At 53.3% G+C, this 14,583-nt stretch overlaps 18 non-coding genes across 18 annotated transcripts; 11 read left to right on the top strand and 7 right to left on the bottom strand.

Annotated features, from left to right (window-relative positions):
* Nucleotides 1–72: 72 nt before the first annotated feature.
* On the bottom strand, nt 73–155 carry TRNAL-UAA (transfer RNA leucine (anticodon UAA)). Its single transcript has one exon. It is a non-coding gene; the product is annotated as a tRNA-Leu (tRNA).
* A 243-nt stretch (nt 156–398) lies between these two features.
* TRNAE-UUC (transfer RNA glutamic acid (anticodon UUC)) lies at nt 399–470 on the top strand. Its single transcript has one exon. It is a non-coding gene; the product is annotated as a tRNA-Glu (tRNA).
* Nucleotides 471–2,292: 1,822 nt separating this feature from the next.
* Nucleotides 2,293–2,375, bottom strand: TRNAL-UAA (transfer RNA leucine (anticodon UAA)). The gene has a single exon. It is a non-coding gene; the product is annotated as a tRNA-Leu (tRNA).
* Nucleotides 2,376–2,618: 243 nt separating this feature from the next.
* On the top strand, nt 2,619–2,690 carry TRNAE-UUC (transfer RNA glutamic acid (anticodon UUC)). Its single transcript has one exon. It is a non-coding gene; the product is annotated as a tRNA-Glu (tRNA).
* Nucleotides 2,691–4,518: 1,828 nt separating this feature from the next.
* TRNAL-UAA (transfer RNA leucine (anticodon UAA)) lies at nt 4,519–4,601 on the bottom strand. Its single transcript has one exon. It is a non-coding gene; the product is annotated as a tRNA-Leu (tRNA).
* A 243-nt stretch (nt 4,602–4,844) lies between these two features.
* On the top strand, nt 4,845–4,916 carry TRNAE-UUC (transfer RNA glutamic acid (anticodon UUC)). The gene has a single exon. It is a non-coding gene; the product is annotated as a tRNA-Glu (tRNA).
* A 630-nt stretch (nt 4,917–5,546) lies between these two features.
* TRNAE-CUC (transfer RNA glutamic acid (anticodon CUC)) lies at nt 5,547–5,618 on the top strand. Its single transcript has one exon. It is a non-coding gene; the product is annotated as a tRNA-Glu (tRNA).
* A 1,126-nt stretch (nt 5,619–6,744) lies between these two features.
* On the bottom strand, nt 6,745–6,827 carry TRNAL-UAA (transfer RNA leucine (anticodon UAA)). The gene has a single exon. It is a non-coding gene; the product is annotated as a tRNA-Leu (tRNA).
* A 243-nt stretch (nt 6,828–7,070) lies between these two features.
* TRNAE-UUC (transfer RNA glutamic acid (anticodon UUC)) lies at nt 7,071–7,142 on the top strand. Its single transcript has one exon. It is a non-coding gene; the product is annotated as a tRNA-Glu (tRNA).
* Nucleotides 7,143–7,772: 630 nt separating this feature from the next.
* Nucleotides 7,773–7,844, top strand: TRNAE-CUC (transfer RNA glutamic acid (anticodon CUC)). Its single transcript has one exon. It is a non-coding gene; the product is annotated as a tRNA-Glu (tRNA).
* Nucleotides 7,845–8,970: 1,126 nt separating this feature from the next.
* Nucleotides 8,971–9,053, bottom strand: TRNAL-UAA (transfer RNA leucine (anticodon UAA)). Its single transcript has one exon. It is a non-coding gene; the product is annotated as a tRNA-Leu (tRNA).
* Nucleotides 9,054–9,296: 243 nt separating this feature from the next.
* Nucleotides 9,297–9,368, top strand: TRNAE-UUC (transfer RNA glutamic acid (anticodon UUC)). The gene has a single exon. It is a non-coding gene; the product is annotated as a tRNA-Glu (tRNA).
* A 630-nt stretch (nt 9,369–9,998) lies between these two features.
* TRNAE-CUC (transfer RNA glutamic acid (anticodon CUC)) lies at nt 9,999–10,070 on the top strand. Its single transcript has one exon. It is a non-coding gene; the product is annotated as a tRNA-Glu (tRNA).
* A 1,126-nt stretch (nt 10,071–11,196) lies between these two features.
* TRNAL-UAA (transfer RNA leucine (anticodon UAA)) lies at nt 11,197–11,279 on the bottom strand. Its single transcript has one exon. It is a non-coding gene; the product is annotated as a tRNA-Leu (tRNA).
* A 243-nt stretch (nt 11,280–11,522) lies between these two features.
* Nucleotides 11,523–11,594, top strand: TRNAE-UUC (transfer RNA glutamic acid (anticodon UUC)). Its single transcript has one exon. It is a non-coding gene; the product is annotated as a tRNA-Glu (tRNA).
* A 1,828-nt stretch (nt 11,595–13,422) lies between these two features.
* TRNAL-UAA (transfer RNA leucine (anticodon UAA)) lies at nt 13,423–13,505 on the bottom strand. The gene has a single exon. It is a non-coding gene; the product is annotated as a tRNA-Leu (tRNA).
* A 243-nt stretch (nt 13,506–13,748) lies between these two features.
* On the top strand, nt 13,749–13,820 carry TRNAE-UUC (transfer RNA glutamic acid (anticodon UUC)). The gene has a single exon. It is a non-coding gene; the product is annotated as a tRNA-Glu (tRNA).
* A 630-nt stretch (nt 13,821–14,450) lies between these two features.
* On the top strand, nt 14,451–14,522 carry TRNAE-CUC (transfer RNA glutamic acid (anticodon CUC)). The gene has a single exon. It is a non-coding gene; the product is annotated as a tRNA-Glu (tRNA).
* Nucleotides 14,523–14,583: the final 61 nt, after the last annotated feature.

Genomic DNA, 14,583 nt, shown 5'->3' with positions numbered 1-14,583 from the left:
GAGGGTGAGGAGGGCAGAGGAAAATGCTTTAAAAAAGCATCTGCAAGTTCCTACACACCCGCTGAAAACCCATACCAGGGATGGGGCTCGAACCCATGCGGACAACTGTCCATTGGATCTTAAGTCCAACGCCTTAACCACTCGGCCACCCTGGTGAGACCCTAGGCCCTGCCTTACTCAGCTCCCTTTTCATGCTGGCTGCTCCAGCGCAGGCTGTCCAGCAAGAGGTGATTGCAGAGTAAAAAGGCTTTTGCAGGAGGATAAAGGTAATTGCTTATGACAAACACACTGTGTGACACCTAACTTTTCCCCACTCGTACTTTATGGGCAATCTATACAGTGGAGTTAGCTTAGTCACAATAAGGAAGTGAGCAAGGCAGGCTTACAAGAGCATCTCCTCCCTGGTGGTCTAGTGGCTAGGATTCGGCGCTTTCACCGCCGCGGCCCGGGTTCGATTCCCGGTCAGGGAAGATCCCTCTAAGACGTAGACGTGCGTAATTTGTCCACGCAGCTCAGCTTTTTTTAATCGAAGGTCCTTAAAAAGGCACCCCGACCTATAGACGAAAGCAGAGGAAAGGGGCTGGGTCCCCTGTGTCCCAGGTTGCTTTGCTCCCATTGCCCTCAGCCACCTTCATGCGCACGCAGTCCCCCACCCAGTCAGGTGCTCTATGTGGGCGTAAAGTGCAGTACCAGCTCATCAGAAAGGTAAATTGCTGGAAAACCCGGCTGCGATGTATACATCTACTTTGGAGCACTCTTCTCCCTTGCACTCTTGAATCGGTCATTCGCAATGTATTCTTCCAGCAAGCTGAATAACGAGGTAGGTGTGAGAAGGTGTACCAGCTGTCTTTGAGCTATCAGCGGCCACTAGGTGTCCCTCTTGTGATTTCCCGGGGATCCCGATTGTACAGGAATTCGTCGGTTCAGTAGCACGGGGGAGGGGATGGCCTGTGCTTGGAAGTGACAAACAGTCTGGTGGAATCATGAGTGTTTTTTCAAGTTCTGATTCATATTCGCTGTAGAATAAAATATGCTTTCAGCCCCCATGAGCTTTGTCACTAGGAGAGCAGTGTAGGAACTTTTGCTGTATGGCTCTGGGTTCCCTGGTGGTCTAGTGGTTAGGATTCGGCGCTCTCACCGCCGCGGCCCGGGTTCGATTCCCGGTGAGGGAACAGTCCTTCTTCTGCCCTTGAATGCTTTTCCTTCCCGCAGGTCAGGGCTTCTCAAAATGAATTTGCTTTTCTGACAAACAGTTTGCCTAGCATCCCGCAATCTGGCTCCTAATTTGATTTTCGCAAGGTTCCCTTTGAGTTGCTTTCCTCGGCGGGAGGAAAATCTCTTGTGCAAGGCTCTTGAGGAAGTGAGATTCTGTATTCCGAGGTGCGCTTCTTTTCGTAGGCTTCTGACCACATGGTGTGCGGCAGGAAGTCATCTTTGACAGGGCCGCAGGCTTTGTCTCCAAATGGCATCCCGGACCCACTGCAACCCACCTTTTTGCTGAAACGGAAGTCTGGTTCAGGGTAAGAAAAAGCTGAGCTGCACGTACCGAAAGCAGCAGAGCCCAGCGGCGGAGAGGGTGTGGCCAGGGCTGTCTGATTTGCATAGTGACCAGTGGCATCTTGGGAATGTACAGGCTTTGGAGCCTAACGGGTGCTGCAGGGGTCTGCCTGGCCGGAGAAATGCCTGTCTGGCGCTCCCCTCAGGACACACGTGTCTTCCGTTCGAGCATGGAGGGTGAGGGACATGGGTCACCCTCATATACAGGGGTGTGGGCATGGGCAGGATGGGGCGTGGGGGACCCGTCAGGGCATTGCCCGTTTGGAAGCCCGTTCGGAAGGCAAGAGGAGGCGGAGGCGGGAATCTCTGCTCAATTTTTTCCCGAGGCCTGGGGACAAGCCTTTGCACATTTGATCCAGCCGGGCCTGCATCAGCAGATCCTGCTCCGATGGCAAGGGAGAGCCTGCAGGTGTAAATCAAAGAAAGGGGAGAAATCCGCAAGAGGCGGGTTAACAAATTCCAGTGGCAGGCCCATGTTCCCCAGGAAGCAAGTACTTCCTCCTGCTCCCTTCAGTGGGAAAAGACATAGGAGGTGTATTTCTCTAAGCAGGGGCTCTGCGTAGGTGGCACTGCATTGCTTTGGGAAGCATCCATGCTAAGTGCAGAGTAGCAGCAGACCCCACAGCTGAGACGTGAATTGGGACTGTTAAGGAAGGGCACTGGGAGGGTGAGGAGGGCAGAGGAAAATGCTTTAAAAAAGCATCTGCAAGTTCCTACACACCCGCTGAAAACCCATACCAGGGATGGGGCTCGAACCCATGCGGACAACTGTCCATTGGATCTTAAGTCCAACGCCTTAACCACTCGGCCACCCTGGTGAGACCCTAGGCCCTGCCTTACTCAGCTCCCTTTTCATGCTGGCTGCTCCAGCGCAGGCTGTCCAGCAAGAGGTGATTGCAGAGTAAAAAGGCTTTTGCAGGAGGATAAAGGTAATTGCTTATGACAAACACACTGTGTGACACCTAACTTTTCCCCACTCGTACTTTATGGGCAATCTATACAGTGGAGTTAGCTTAGTCACAATAAGGAAGTGAGCAAGGCAGGCTCACAAGAGCATCTCCTCCCTGGTGGTCTAGTGGCTAGGATTCGGCGCTTTCACCGCCGCGGCCCGGGTTCGATTCCCGGTCAGGGAAGATCCCTCTAAGACGTAGACGTGCGTAATTTGTCCACGCAGCTCAGCTTTTTTTAATCGAAGGTCCTTAAAAAGGCACCCCGACCTATAGACGAAAGCAGAGGAAAGGGGCTGGGTCCCCTGTGTCCCAGGTTGCTTTGCTCCCATTGCCCTCAGCCACCTTCATGCGCACGCAGTCCCCCACCCAGTTAGGTGCTCTATGTGGGCGTAAAGTGCAGTACCAGCTCATCAGAAAGGTAAATTGCTGGAAAACCCGGCTGCGATGTATACATCTACTTTGGAGCACTCTTCTCCCTTGCACTCTTGAATCGGTCATTCGCAATGTATTCTTCCAGCAAGCTGAATAACGAGGTAGGTGTGAGAAGGTGTACCAGCTGTCTTTGAGCTATCAGCGGCCACTAGGTGTCCCTCTTGTGATTTCCCGGGGATCCCGATTGTACAGGAATTCGTCGGTTCAGTAGCACGGGGGAGGGGATGGCCTGTGCTTGGAAGTGACAAACAGTCTGGTGGAATCATGAGTGTTTTTTCAAGTTCTGATTCATATTCGCTGTAGAATAAAATATGCTTTCAGCCCCCATGAGCTTTGTCACTAGGAGAGCAGTGTAGGAACTTTTGCTGTATGGCTGTGGGTTTCCTGGTGGTCTAGTGGTTAGGATTCGGTGCTCTCACCGCCGCGGCCCGGGTTCGATTCCCGGTCAGGGAACAGTCCTTCTTCTGCCCTTGAATGCTTTTCCTTCCCGCAGGTCAGGGCTTCTCAAAATGAATTTGCTTTTCTGACAAACAGTTTGCCTAGCATCCCGCAATCTGGCTCCTAATTTGATTTTCGCAAGGTTCCCTTTGAGTTGCTTTCCTCGGCGGGAGGAAAATCTCTTGTGCAAGGCTCTTGAGGAAGTGAGATTCTGTATTCCGAGGTGCGCTTCTTTTCGTAGGCTTCTGACCACATGGTGTGCGGCAGGAAGTCATCTTTGACAGGGCCGCAGGCTTTGTCTCCAAATGGCATCCCGGACCCACTGCAACCCACCTTTTTGCTGAAACGGAAGTCTGGTTCAGGGTAAGAAAAAGCTGAGCTGCACGTACCGAAAGCAGCAGAGCCCAGCGGCGGAGAGGGTGTGGCCAGGGCTGTCTGATTTGCATAGTGACCAGTGGCATCTTGGGAATGTACAGGCTTTGGAGCCTAACGGGTGCTGCAGGGGTCTGCCTGGCCGGAGAAATGCCTGTCTGGCGCTCCCCTCAGGACACACGTGTCTTCCGTTCGAGCATGGAGGGTGAGGGACATGGGTCACCCTCATATACAGGGGTGTGGGCATGGGCAGGATGGGGCGTGGGGGACCCGTCAGGGCATTGCCCGTTTGGAAGCCCGTTCGGAAGGCAAGAGGAGGCGGAGGCGGAGGCGGGAATCTCTGCTCAATTTTTTCCCGAGGCCTGGGGACAAGCCTTTGCACATTTGATCCAGCCGGGCCTGCATCAGCAGATCCTGCTCCGATGGCAAGGGAGAGCCTGCAGGTGTAAATCAAAGAAAGGGGAGAAATCCGCAAGAGGCGGGTTAACAAATTCCAGTGGCAGGCCCATGTTCCCCAGGAAGCAAGTACTTCCTCCTGCTCCCTTCAGTGGGAAAAGACATAGGAGGTGTATTTCTCTAAGCAGGGGCTCTGCGTAGGTGGCACTGCATTGCTTTGGGAAGCATCCATGCTAAGTGCAGAGTAGCAGCAGATCCCACAGCTGAGACGTGAATTGGGACTGTTAAGGAAGGGCACTGGGAGGGTGAGGAAGGCAGAGGAAAATGCTTTAAAAAAGCATCTGCAAGTTCCTACACACCCGCTGAAAACCCATACCAGGGATGGGGCTCGAACCCATGCGGACAACTGTCCATTGGATCTTAAGTCCAACGCCTTAACCACTCGGCCACCCTGGTGAGACCCTAGGCCCTGCCTTACTCAGCTCCCTTTTCATGCTGGCTGCTCCAGCGCAGGCTGTCCAGCAAGAGGTGATTGCAGAGTAAAAAGGCTTTTGAAGGAGGATAAAGGTAATTGCTTATGACAAACACACTGTGTGACACCTAACTTTTCCCCACTCGTACTTTATGGGCAATCTATACAGTGGAGTTAGCTTAGTCACAATAAGGAAGTGAGCAAGGCAGGCTCACAAGAGCATCTCCTCCCTGGTGGTCTAGTGGCTAGGATTCGGCGCTTTCACCGCCGCGGCCCGGGTTCGATTCCCGGTCAGGGAAGATCCCTCTAAGACGTAGACGTGCGTAATTTGTCCACGCAGCTCAGCTTTTTTTAATCGAAGGTCCTTAAAAAGGCACCCCGACCTATAGACGAAAGCAGAGGAAAGGGGCTGGGTCCCCTGTGTCCCAGGTTGCTTTGCTCCCATTGCCCTCAGCCACCTTCATGCGCACGCAGTCCCCCACCCAGTCAGGTGCTCTATGTGGGCGTAAAGTGCAGTACCAGCTCATCAGAAAGGTAAATTGCTGGAAAACCCGGCTGCGATGTATACATCTACTTTGGAGCACTCTTCTCCCTTGCACTCTTGAATCGGTCATTCGCAATGTATTCTTCCAGCAAGCTGAATAACGAGGTAGGTGTGAGAAGGTGTACCAGCTGTCTTTGAGCTATCAGCGGCCACTAGGTGTCCCTCTTGTGATTTCCCGGGGATCCCGATTGTACAGGAATTCGTCGGTTCAGTAGCACGGGGGAGGGGATGGCCTGTGCTTGGAAGTGACAAACAGTCTGGTGGAATCATGAGTGTTTTTTCAAGTTCTGATTCATATTCGCTGTAGAATAAAATATGCTTTCAGCCCCCATGAGCTTTGTCACTAGGAGAGCAGTGTAGGAACTTTTGCTGTATGGCTCTGGGTTCCCTGGTGGTCTAGTGGTTAGGATTCGGCGCTCTCACCGCCGCGGCCCGGGTTCGATTCCCGGTCAGGGAACAGTCCTTCTTCTGCCCTTGAATGCTTTTCCTTCCCGCAGGTCAGGGCTTCTCAAAATGAATTTGCTTTTCTGACAAACAGTTTGCCTAGCATCCCGCAATCTGGCTCCTAATTTGATTTTCGCAAGGTTCCCTTTGAGTTGCTTTCCTCGGCGGGAGGAAAATCTCTTGTGCAAGGCTCTTGAGGAAGTGAGATTCTGTATTCCGAGGTGCGCTTCTTTTCGTAGGCTTCTGACCACATGGTGTGCGGCAGGAAGTCATCTTTGACAGGGCCGCAGGCTTTGTCTCCAAATGGCATCCCGGACCCACTGCAACCCACCTTTTTGCTGAAACGGAAGTCTGGTTCAGGGTAAGAAAAAGCTGAGCTGCACGTACCGAAAGCAGCAGAGCCCAGCGGCGGAGAGGGTGTGGCCAGGGCTGTCTGATTTGCATAGTGACCAGTGGCATCTTGGGAATGTACAGGCTTTGGAGCCTAACGGGTGCTGCAGGGGTCTGCCTGGCCGGAGAAATGCCTGTCTGGCGCTCCCCTCAGGACACACGTGTCTTCCGTTCGAGCATGGAGGGTGAGGGACATGGGTCACCCTCATATACAGGGGTGTGGGCATGGGCAGGATGGGGCGTGGGGGACCCGTCAGGGCATTGCCCGTTTGGAAGCCCGTTCGGAAGGCAAGAGGAGGCGGAGGCGGAGGCGGGAATCTCTGCTCAATTTTTTCCCGAGGCCTGGGGACAAGCCTTTGCACATTTGATCCAGCCGGGCCTGCATCAGCAGATCCTGCTCCGATGGCAAGGGAGAGCCTGCAGGTGTAAATCAAAGAAAGGGGAGAAATCCGCAAGAGGCGGGTTAACAAATTCCAGTGGCAGGCCCATGTTCCCCAGGAAGCAAGTACTTCCTCCTGCTCCCTTCAGTGGGAAAAGACATAGGAGGTGTATTTCTCTAAGCAGGGGCTCTGCGTAGGTGGCACTGCATTGCTTTGGGAAGCATCCATGCTAAGTGCAGAGTAGCAGCAGACCCCACAGCTGAGACGTGAATTGGGACTGTTAAGGAAGGGCACTGGGAGGGTGAGGAGGGCAGAGGAAAATGCTTTAAAAAAGCATCTGCAAGTTCCTACACACCCGCTGAAAACCCATACCAGGGATGGGGCTCGAACCCATGCGGACAACTGTCCATTGGATCTTAAGTCCAACGCCTTAACCACTCGGCCACCCTGGTGAGACCCTAGGCCCTGCCTTACTCAGCTCCCTTTTCATGCTGGCTGCTCCAGCGCAGGCTGTCCAGCAAGAGGTGATTGCAGAGTAAAAAGGCTTTTGCAGGAGGATAAAGGTAATTGCTTATGACAAACACACTGTGTGACACCTAACTTTTCCCCACTCGTACTTTATGGGCAATCTATACAGTGGAGTTAGCTTAGTCACAATAAGGAAGTGAGCAAGGCAGGCTCACAAGAGCATCTCCTCCCTGGTGGTCTAGTGGCTAGGATTCGGCGCTTTCACCGCCGCGGCCCGGGTTCGATTCCCGGTCAGGGAAGATCCCTCTAAGACGTAGACGTGCGTAATTTGTCCACGCAGCTCAGCTTTTTTTAATCGAAGGTCCTTAAAAAGGCACCCCGACCTATAGACGAAAGCAGAGGAAAGGGGCTGGGTCCCCTGTGTCCCAGGTTGCTTTGCTCCCATTGCCCTCAGCCACCTTCATGCGCACGCAGTCCCCCACCCAGTCAGGTGCTCTATGTGGGCGTAAAGTGCAGTACCAGCTCATCAGAAAGGTAAATTGCTGGAAAACCCGGCTGCGATGTATACATCTACTTTGGAGCACTCTTCTCCCTTGCACTCTTGAATCGGTCATTCGCAATGTATTCTTCCAGCAAGCTGAATAACGAGGTAGGTGTGAGAAGGTGTACCAGCTGTCTTTGAGCTATCAGCGGCCACTAGGTGTCCCTCTTGTGATTTCCCGGGGATCCCGATTGTACAGGAATTCGTCGGTTCAGTAGCACGGGGGAGGGGATGGCCTGTGCTTGGAAGTGACAAACAGTCTGGTGGAATCATGAGTGTTTTTTCAAGTTCTGATTCATATTCGCTGTAGAATAAAATATGCTTTCAGCCCCCATGAGCTTTGTCACTAGGAGAGCAGTGTAGGAACTTTTGCTGTATGGCTCTGGGTTCCCTGGTGGTCTAGTGGTTAGGATTCGGCGCTCTCACCGCCGCGGCCCGGGTTCGATTCCCGGTCAGGGAACAGTCCTTCTTCTGCCCTTGAATGCTTTTCCTTCCCGCAGGTCAGGGCTTCTCAAAATGAATTTGCTTTTCTGACAAACAGTTTGCCTAGCATCCCGCAATCTGGCTCCTAATTTGATTTTCGCAAGGTTCCCTTTGAGTTGCTTTCCTCGGCGGGAGGAAAATCTCTTGTGCAAGGCTCTTGAGGAAGTGAGATTCTGTATTCCGAGGTGCGCTTCTTTTCGTAGGCTTCTGACCACATGGTGTGCGGCAGGAAGTCATCTTTGACAGGGCCGCAGGCTTTGTCTCCAAATGGCATCCCGGACCCACTGCAACCCACCTTTTTGCTGAAACGGAAGTCTGGTTCAGGGTAAGAAAAAGCTGAGCTGCACGTACCGAAAGCAGCAGAGCCCAGCGGCGGAGAGGGTGTGGCCAGGGCTGTCTGATTTGCATAGTGACCAGTGGCATCTTGGGAATGTACAGGCTTTGGAGCCTAACGGGTGCTGCAGGGGTCTGCCTGGCCGGAGAAATGCCTGTCTGGCGCTCCCCTCAGGACACACGTGTCTTCCGTTCGAGCATGGAGGGTGAGGGACATGGGTCACCCTCATATACAGGGGTGTGGGCATGGGCAGGATGGGGCGTGGGGGACCCGTCAGGGCATTGCCCGTTTGGAAGCCCGTTCGGAAGGCAAGAGGAGGCGGAGGCGGAGGCGGGAATCTCTGCTCAATTTTTTCCCGAGGCCTGGGGACAAGCCTTTGCACATTTGATCCAGCCGGGCCTGCATCAGCAGATCCTGCTCCGATGGCAAGGGAGAGCCTGCAGGTGTAAATCAAAGAAAGGGGAGAAATCCGCAAGAGGCGGGTTAACAAATTCCAGTGGCAGGCCCATGTTCCCCAGGAAGCAAGTACTTCCTCCTGCTCCCTTCAGTGGGAAAAGACATAGGAGGTGTATTTCTCTAAGCAGGGGCTCTGCGTAGGTGGCACTGCATTGCTTTGGGAAGCATCCATGCTAAGTGCAGAGTAGCAGCAGACCCCACAGCTGAGACGTGAATTGGGACTGTTAAGGAAGGGCACTGGGAGGGTGAGGAGGGCAGAGGAAAATGCTTTAAAAAAGCATCTGCAAGTTCCTACACACCCGCTGAAAACCCATACCAGGGATGGGGCTCGAACCCATGCGGACAACTGTCCATTGGATCTTAAGTCCAACGCCTTAACCACTCGGCCACCCTGGTGAGACCCTAGGCCCTGCCTTACTCAGCTCCCTTTTCATGCTGGCTGCTCCAGCGCAGGCTGTCCAGCAAGAGGTGATTGCAGAGTAAAAAGGCTTTTGCAGGAGGATAAAGGTAATTGCTTATGACAAACACACTGTGTGACACCTAACTTTTCCCCACTCGTACTTTATGGGCAATCTATACAGTGGAGTTAGCTTAGTCACAATAAGGAAGTGAGCAAGGCAGGCTCACAAGAGCATCTCCTCCCTGGTGGTCTAGTGGCTAGGATTCGGCGCTTTCACCGCCGCGGCCCGGGTTCGATTCCCGGTCAGGGAAGATCCCTCTAAGACGTAGACGTGCGTAATTTGTCCACGCAGCTCAGCTTTTTTTAATCGAAGGTCCTTAAAAAGGCACCCCGACCTATAGACGAAAGCAGAGGAAAGGGGCTGGGTCCCCTGTGTCCCAGGTTGCTTTGCTCCCATTGCCCTCAGCCACCTTCATGCGCACGCAGTCCCCCACCCAGTCAGGTGCTCTATGTGGGCGTAAAGTGCAGTACCAGCTCATCAGAAAGGTAAATTGCTGGAAAACCCGGCTGCGATGTATACATCTACTTTGGAGCACTCTTCTCCCTTGCACTCTTGAATCGGTCATTCGCAATGTATTCTTCCAGCAAGCTGAATAACGAGGTAGGTGTGAGAAGGTGTACCAGCTGTCTTTGAGCTATCAGCGGCCACTAGGTGTCCCTCTTGTGATTTCCCGGGGATCCCGATTGTACAGGAATTCGTCGGTTCAGTAGCACGGGGGAGGGGATGGCCTGTGCTTGGAAGTGACAAACAGTCTGGTGGAATCATGAGTGTTTTTTCAAGTTCTGATTCATATTCGCTGTAGAATAAAATATGCTTTCAGCCCCCATGAGCTTTGTCACTAGGAGAGCAGTGTAGGAACTTTTGCTGTATGGCTCTGGGTTCCCTGGTGGTCTAGTGGTTAGGATTCGGCGCTCTCACCGCCGCGGCCCGGGTTCGATTCCCGGTCAGGGAACAGTCCTTCTTCTGCCCTTGAATGCTTTTCCTTCCCGCAGGTCAGGGCTTCTCAAAATGAATTTGCTTTTCTGACAAACAGTTTGCCTAGCATCCCGCAATCTGGCTCCTAATTTGATTTTCGCAAGGTTCCCTTTGAGTTGCTTTCCTCGGCGGGAGGAAAATCTCTTGTGCAAGGCTCTTGAGGAAGTGAGATTCTGTATTCCGAGGTGCGCTTCTTTTCGTAGGCTTCTGACCACATGGTGTGCGGCAGGAAGTCATCTTTGACAGGGCCGCAGGCTTTGTCTCCAAATGGCATCCCGGACCCACTGCAACCCACCTTTTTGCTGAAACGGAAGTCTGGTTCAGGGTAAGAAAAAGCTGAGCTGCACGTACCGAAAGCAGCAGAGCCCAGCGGCGGAGAGGGTGTGGCCAGGGCTGTCTGATTTGCATAGTGACCAGTGGCATCTTGGGAATGTACAGGCTTTGGAGCCTAACGGGTGCTGCAGGGGTCTGCCTGGCCGGAGAAATGCCTGTCTGGCGCTCCCCTCAGGACACACGTGTCTTCCGTTCGAGCATGGAGGGTGAGGGACATGGGTCACCCTCATATACAGGGGTGTGGGCATGGGCAGGATGGGGCGTGGGGGACCCGTCAGGGCATTGCCCGTTTGGAAGCCCGTTCGGAAGGCAAGAGGAGGCGGAGGCGGAGGCGGGAATCTCTGCTCAATTTTTTCCCGAGGCCTGGGGACAAGCCTTTGCACATTTGATCCAGCCGGGCCTGCATCAGCAGATCCTGCTCCGATGGCAAGGGAGAGCCTGCAGGTGTAAATCAAAGAAAGGGGAGAAATCCGCAAGAGGCGGGTTAACAAATTCCAGTGGCAGGCCCATGTTCCCCAGGAAGCAAGTACTTCCTCCTGCTCCCTTCAGTGGGAAAAGACATAGGAGGTGTATTTCTCTAAGCAGGGGCTCTGCGTAGGTGGCACTGCATTGCTTTGGGAAGCATCCATGCTAAGTGCAGAGTAGCAGCAGACCCCACAGCTGAGACGTGAATTGGGACTGTTAAGGAAGGGCACTGGGAGGGTGAGGAGGGCAGAGGAAAATGCTTTAAAAAAGCATCTGCAAGTTCCTACACACCCGCTGAAAACCCATACCAGGGATGGGGCTCGAACCCATGCGGACAACTGTCCATTGGATCTTAAGTCCAACGCCTTAACCACTCGGCCACCCTGGTGAGACCCTAGGCCCTGCCTTACTCAGCTCCCTTTTCATGCTGGCTGCTCCAGCGCAGGCTGTCCAGCAAGAGGTGATTGCAGAGTAAAAAGGCTTTTGCAGGAGGATAAAGGTAATTGCTTATGACAAACACACTGTGTGACACCTAACTTTTCCCCACTCGTACTTTATGGGCAATCTATACAGTGGAGTTAGCTTAGTCACAATAAGGAAGTGAGCAAGGCAGGCTCACAAAAGCATCTCCTCCCTGGTGGTCTAGTGGCTAGGATTCGGCGCTTTCACCGCCGCGGCCCGGGTTCGATTCCCGGTCAGGGAAGATCCCTCTAAGACGTAGACGTGCGTAATTTGTCCACGCAGCTCAGCTTTTTTTAATCGAAGGTCCTTAAAAAGGCACCCCGACCTATAGACGAAAGCAGAGGAAAGGGGCTGGGTCCCCTGTGTCCCAGGTTGCTTTGCTCCCATTGCCCTCAGCCACCTTCATGCGCACGCAGTCCCCCACCCAGTCAGGTGCTCTATGTGGGCGTAAAGTGCAGTACCAGCTCATCAGAAAGGTAAATTGCTGGAAAACCCGGCTGCGATGTATACATCTACTTTGGAGCACTCTTCTCCCTTGCACTCTTGAATCGGTCATTCGCAATGTATTCTTCCAGCAAGCTGAATAACGAGGTAGGTGTGAGAAGGTGTACCAGCTGTCTTTGAGCTATCAGCGGCCACTAGGTGTCCCTCTTGTGATTTCCCGGGGATCCCGATTGTACAGGAATTCGTCGGTTCAGTAGCACGGGGGAGGGGATGGCCTGTGCTTGGAAGTGACAAACAGTCTGGTGGAATCATGAGTGTTTTTTCAAGTTCTGATTCATATTCGCTGTAGAATAAAATATGCTTTCAGCCCCCATGAGCTTTGTCACTAGGAGAGCAGTGTAGGAACTTTTGCTGTATGGCTGTGGGTTTCCTGGTGGTCTAGTGGTTAGGATTAGGTGCTCTCACCGCCGCGGCCCGGGTTCGATTCCCGGTCAGGGAACAGTCCTTCTTCTGCCCTTGAATGCTTTTCCTTCCCGCAGGTCAGGGCTTCTCAAAATGAATTTGCTTTTCTGACAAACAGTTTGCCTAGCATCCCGCAATCTGGCTCCTAATTTGATTTTCGCAAGGTTCCCTTTGAGTTGCTTTCCTCGGCGGGAGGAAAATCTCTTGTGCAAGGCTCTTGAGGAAGTGAGATTCTGTATTCCGAGGTGCGCTTCTTTTCGTAGGCTTCTGACCACATGGTGTGCGGCAGGAAGTCATCTTTGACAGGGCCGCAGGCTTTGTCTCCAAATGGCATCCCGGACCCACTGCAACCCACCTTTTTGCTGAAACGGAAGTCTGGTTCAGGGTAAGAAAAAGCTGAGCTGCACGTACCGAAAGCAGCAGAGCCCAGCGGCGGAGAGGGTGTGGCCAGGGCTGTCTGATTTGCATAGTGACCAGTGGCATCTTGGGAATGTACAGGCTTTGGAGCCTAACGGGTGCTGCAGGGGTCTGCCTGGCCGGAGAAATGCCTGTCTGGCGCTCCCCTCAGGACACACGTGTCTTCCGTTCGAGCATGGAGGGTGAGGGACATGGGTCACCCTCATATACAGGGGTGTGGGCATGGGCAGGATGGGGCGTGGGGGACCCGTCAGGGCATTGCCCGTTTGGAAGCCCGTTCGGAAGGCAAGAGGAGGCGGAGGCGGAGGCTGGAATCTCTGCTCAATTTTTTCCCGAGGCCTGGGGACAAGCCTTTGCACATTTGATCCAGCCGGGCCTGCATCAGCAGATCCTGCTCCGATGGCAAGGGAGAGCCTGCAGGTGTAAATCAAAGAAAGGGGAGAAATCCGCAAGAGGCGGGTTAACAAATTCCAGTGGCAGGCCCATGTTCCCCAGGAAGCAAGTACTTCCTCCTGCTCCCTTCAGTGGGAAAAGACATAGGAGGTGTATTTCTCTAAGCAGGGGCTCTGCGTAGGTGGCACTGCATTGCTTTGGGAAGCATCCATGCTAAGTGCAGAGTAGCAGCAGACCCCACAGCTGAGACGTGAATTGGGACTGTTAAGGAAGGGCACTGGGAGGGTGAGGAGGGCAGAGGAAAATGCTTTAAAAAAGCATCTGCAAGTTCCTACACACCCGCTGAAAACCCATACCAGGGATGGGGCTCGAACCCATGCGGACAACTGTCCATTGGATCTTAAGTCCAACGCCTTAACCACTCGGCCACCCTGGTGAGACCCTAGGCCCTGCCTTACTCAGCTCCCTTTTCATGCTGGCTGCTCCAGCGCAGGCTGTCCAGCAAGAGGTGATTGCAGAGTAAAAAGGCTTTTGCAGGAGGATAAAGGTAATTGCTTATGACAAACACACTGTGTGACACCTAACTTTTCCCCACTCGTACTTTATGGGCAATCTATACAGTGGAGTTAGCTTAGTCACAATAAGGAAGTGAGCAAGGCAGGCTCACAAGAGCATCTCCTCCCTGGTGGTCTAGTGGCTAGGATTCGGCGCTTTCACCGCCGCGGCCCGGGTTCGATTCCCGGTCAGGGAAGATCCCTCTAAGACGTAGACGTGCGTAATTTGTCCACGCAGCTCAGCTTTTTTTAATCGAAGGTCCTTAAAAAGGCACCCCGACCTATAGACGAAAGCAGAGGAAAGGGGCTGGGTCCCCTGTGTCCCAGGTTGCTTTGCTCCCATTGCCCTCAGCCACCTTCATGCGCACGCAGTCCCCCACCCAGTCAGGTGCTCTATGTGGGCGTAAAGTGCAGTACCAGCTCATCAGAAAGGTAAATTGCTGGAAAACCCGGCTGCGATGTATACATCTACTTTGGAGCACTCTTCTCCCTTGCACTCTTGAATCGGTCATTCGCAATGTATTCTTCCAGCAAGCTGAATAACGAGGTAGGTGTGAGAAGGTGTACCAGCTGTCTTTGAGCTATCAGCGGCCACTAGGTGTCCCTCTTGTGATTTCCCGGGGATCCCGATTGTACAGGAATTCGTCGGTTCAGTAGCACGGGGGAGGGGATGGCCTGTGCTTGGAAGTGACAAACAGTCTGGTGGAATCATGAGTGTTTTTTCAAGTTCTGATTCATATTCGCTGTAGAATAAAATATGCTTTCAGCCCCCATGAGCTTTGTCACTAGGAGAGCAGTGTAGGAACTTTTGCTGTATGGCTCTGGGTTCCCTGGTGGTCTAGTGGTTAGGATTCGGCGCTCTCACCGCCGCGGCCCGGGTTCGATTCCCGGTCAGGGAACAGTCCTTCTTCTGCCCTTGAATGCTTTTCCTTCCCGCAGGTCAGGGCTTCTCAAAATGAA

This window comes from Triturus cristatus, chromosome 5_2 (assembly GCF_964204655.1).
Source record: "Triturus cristatus chromosome 5_2, aTriCri1.1, whole genome shotgun sequence".
Classification (NCBI taxonomy): Eukaryota; Metazoa; Chordata; class Amphibia; order Caudata; family Salamandridae; genus Triturus; species Triturus cristatus.
The sequence above is the reverse complement of the archived record's forward strand: the minus strand, read 5'-3'. Positions and strand labels throughout refer to the sequence as shown.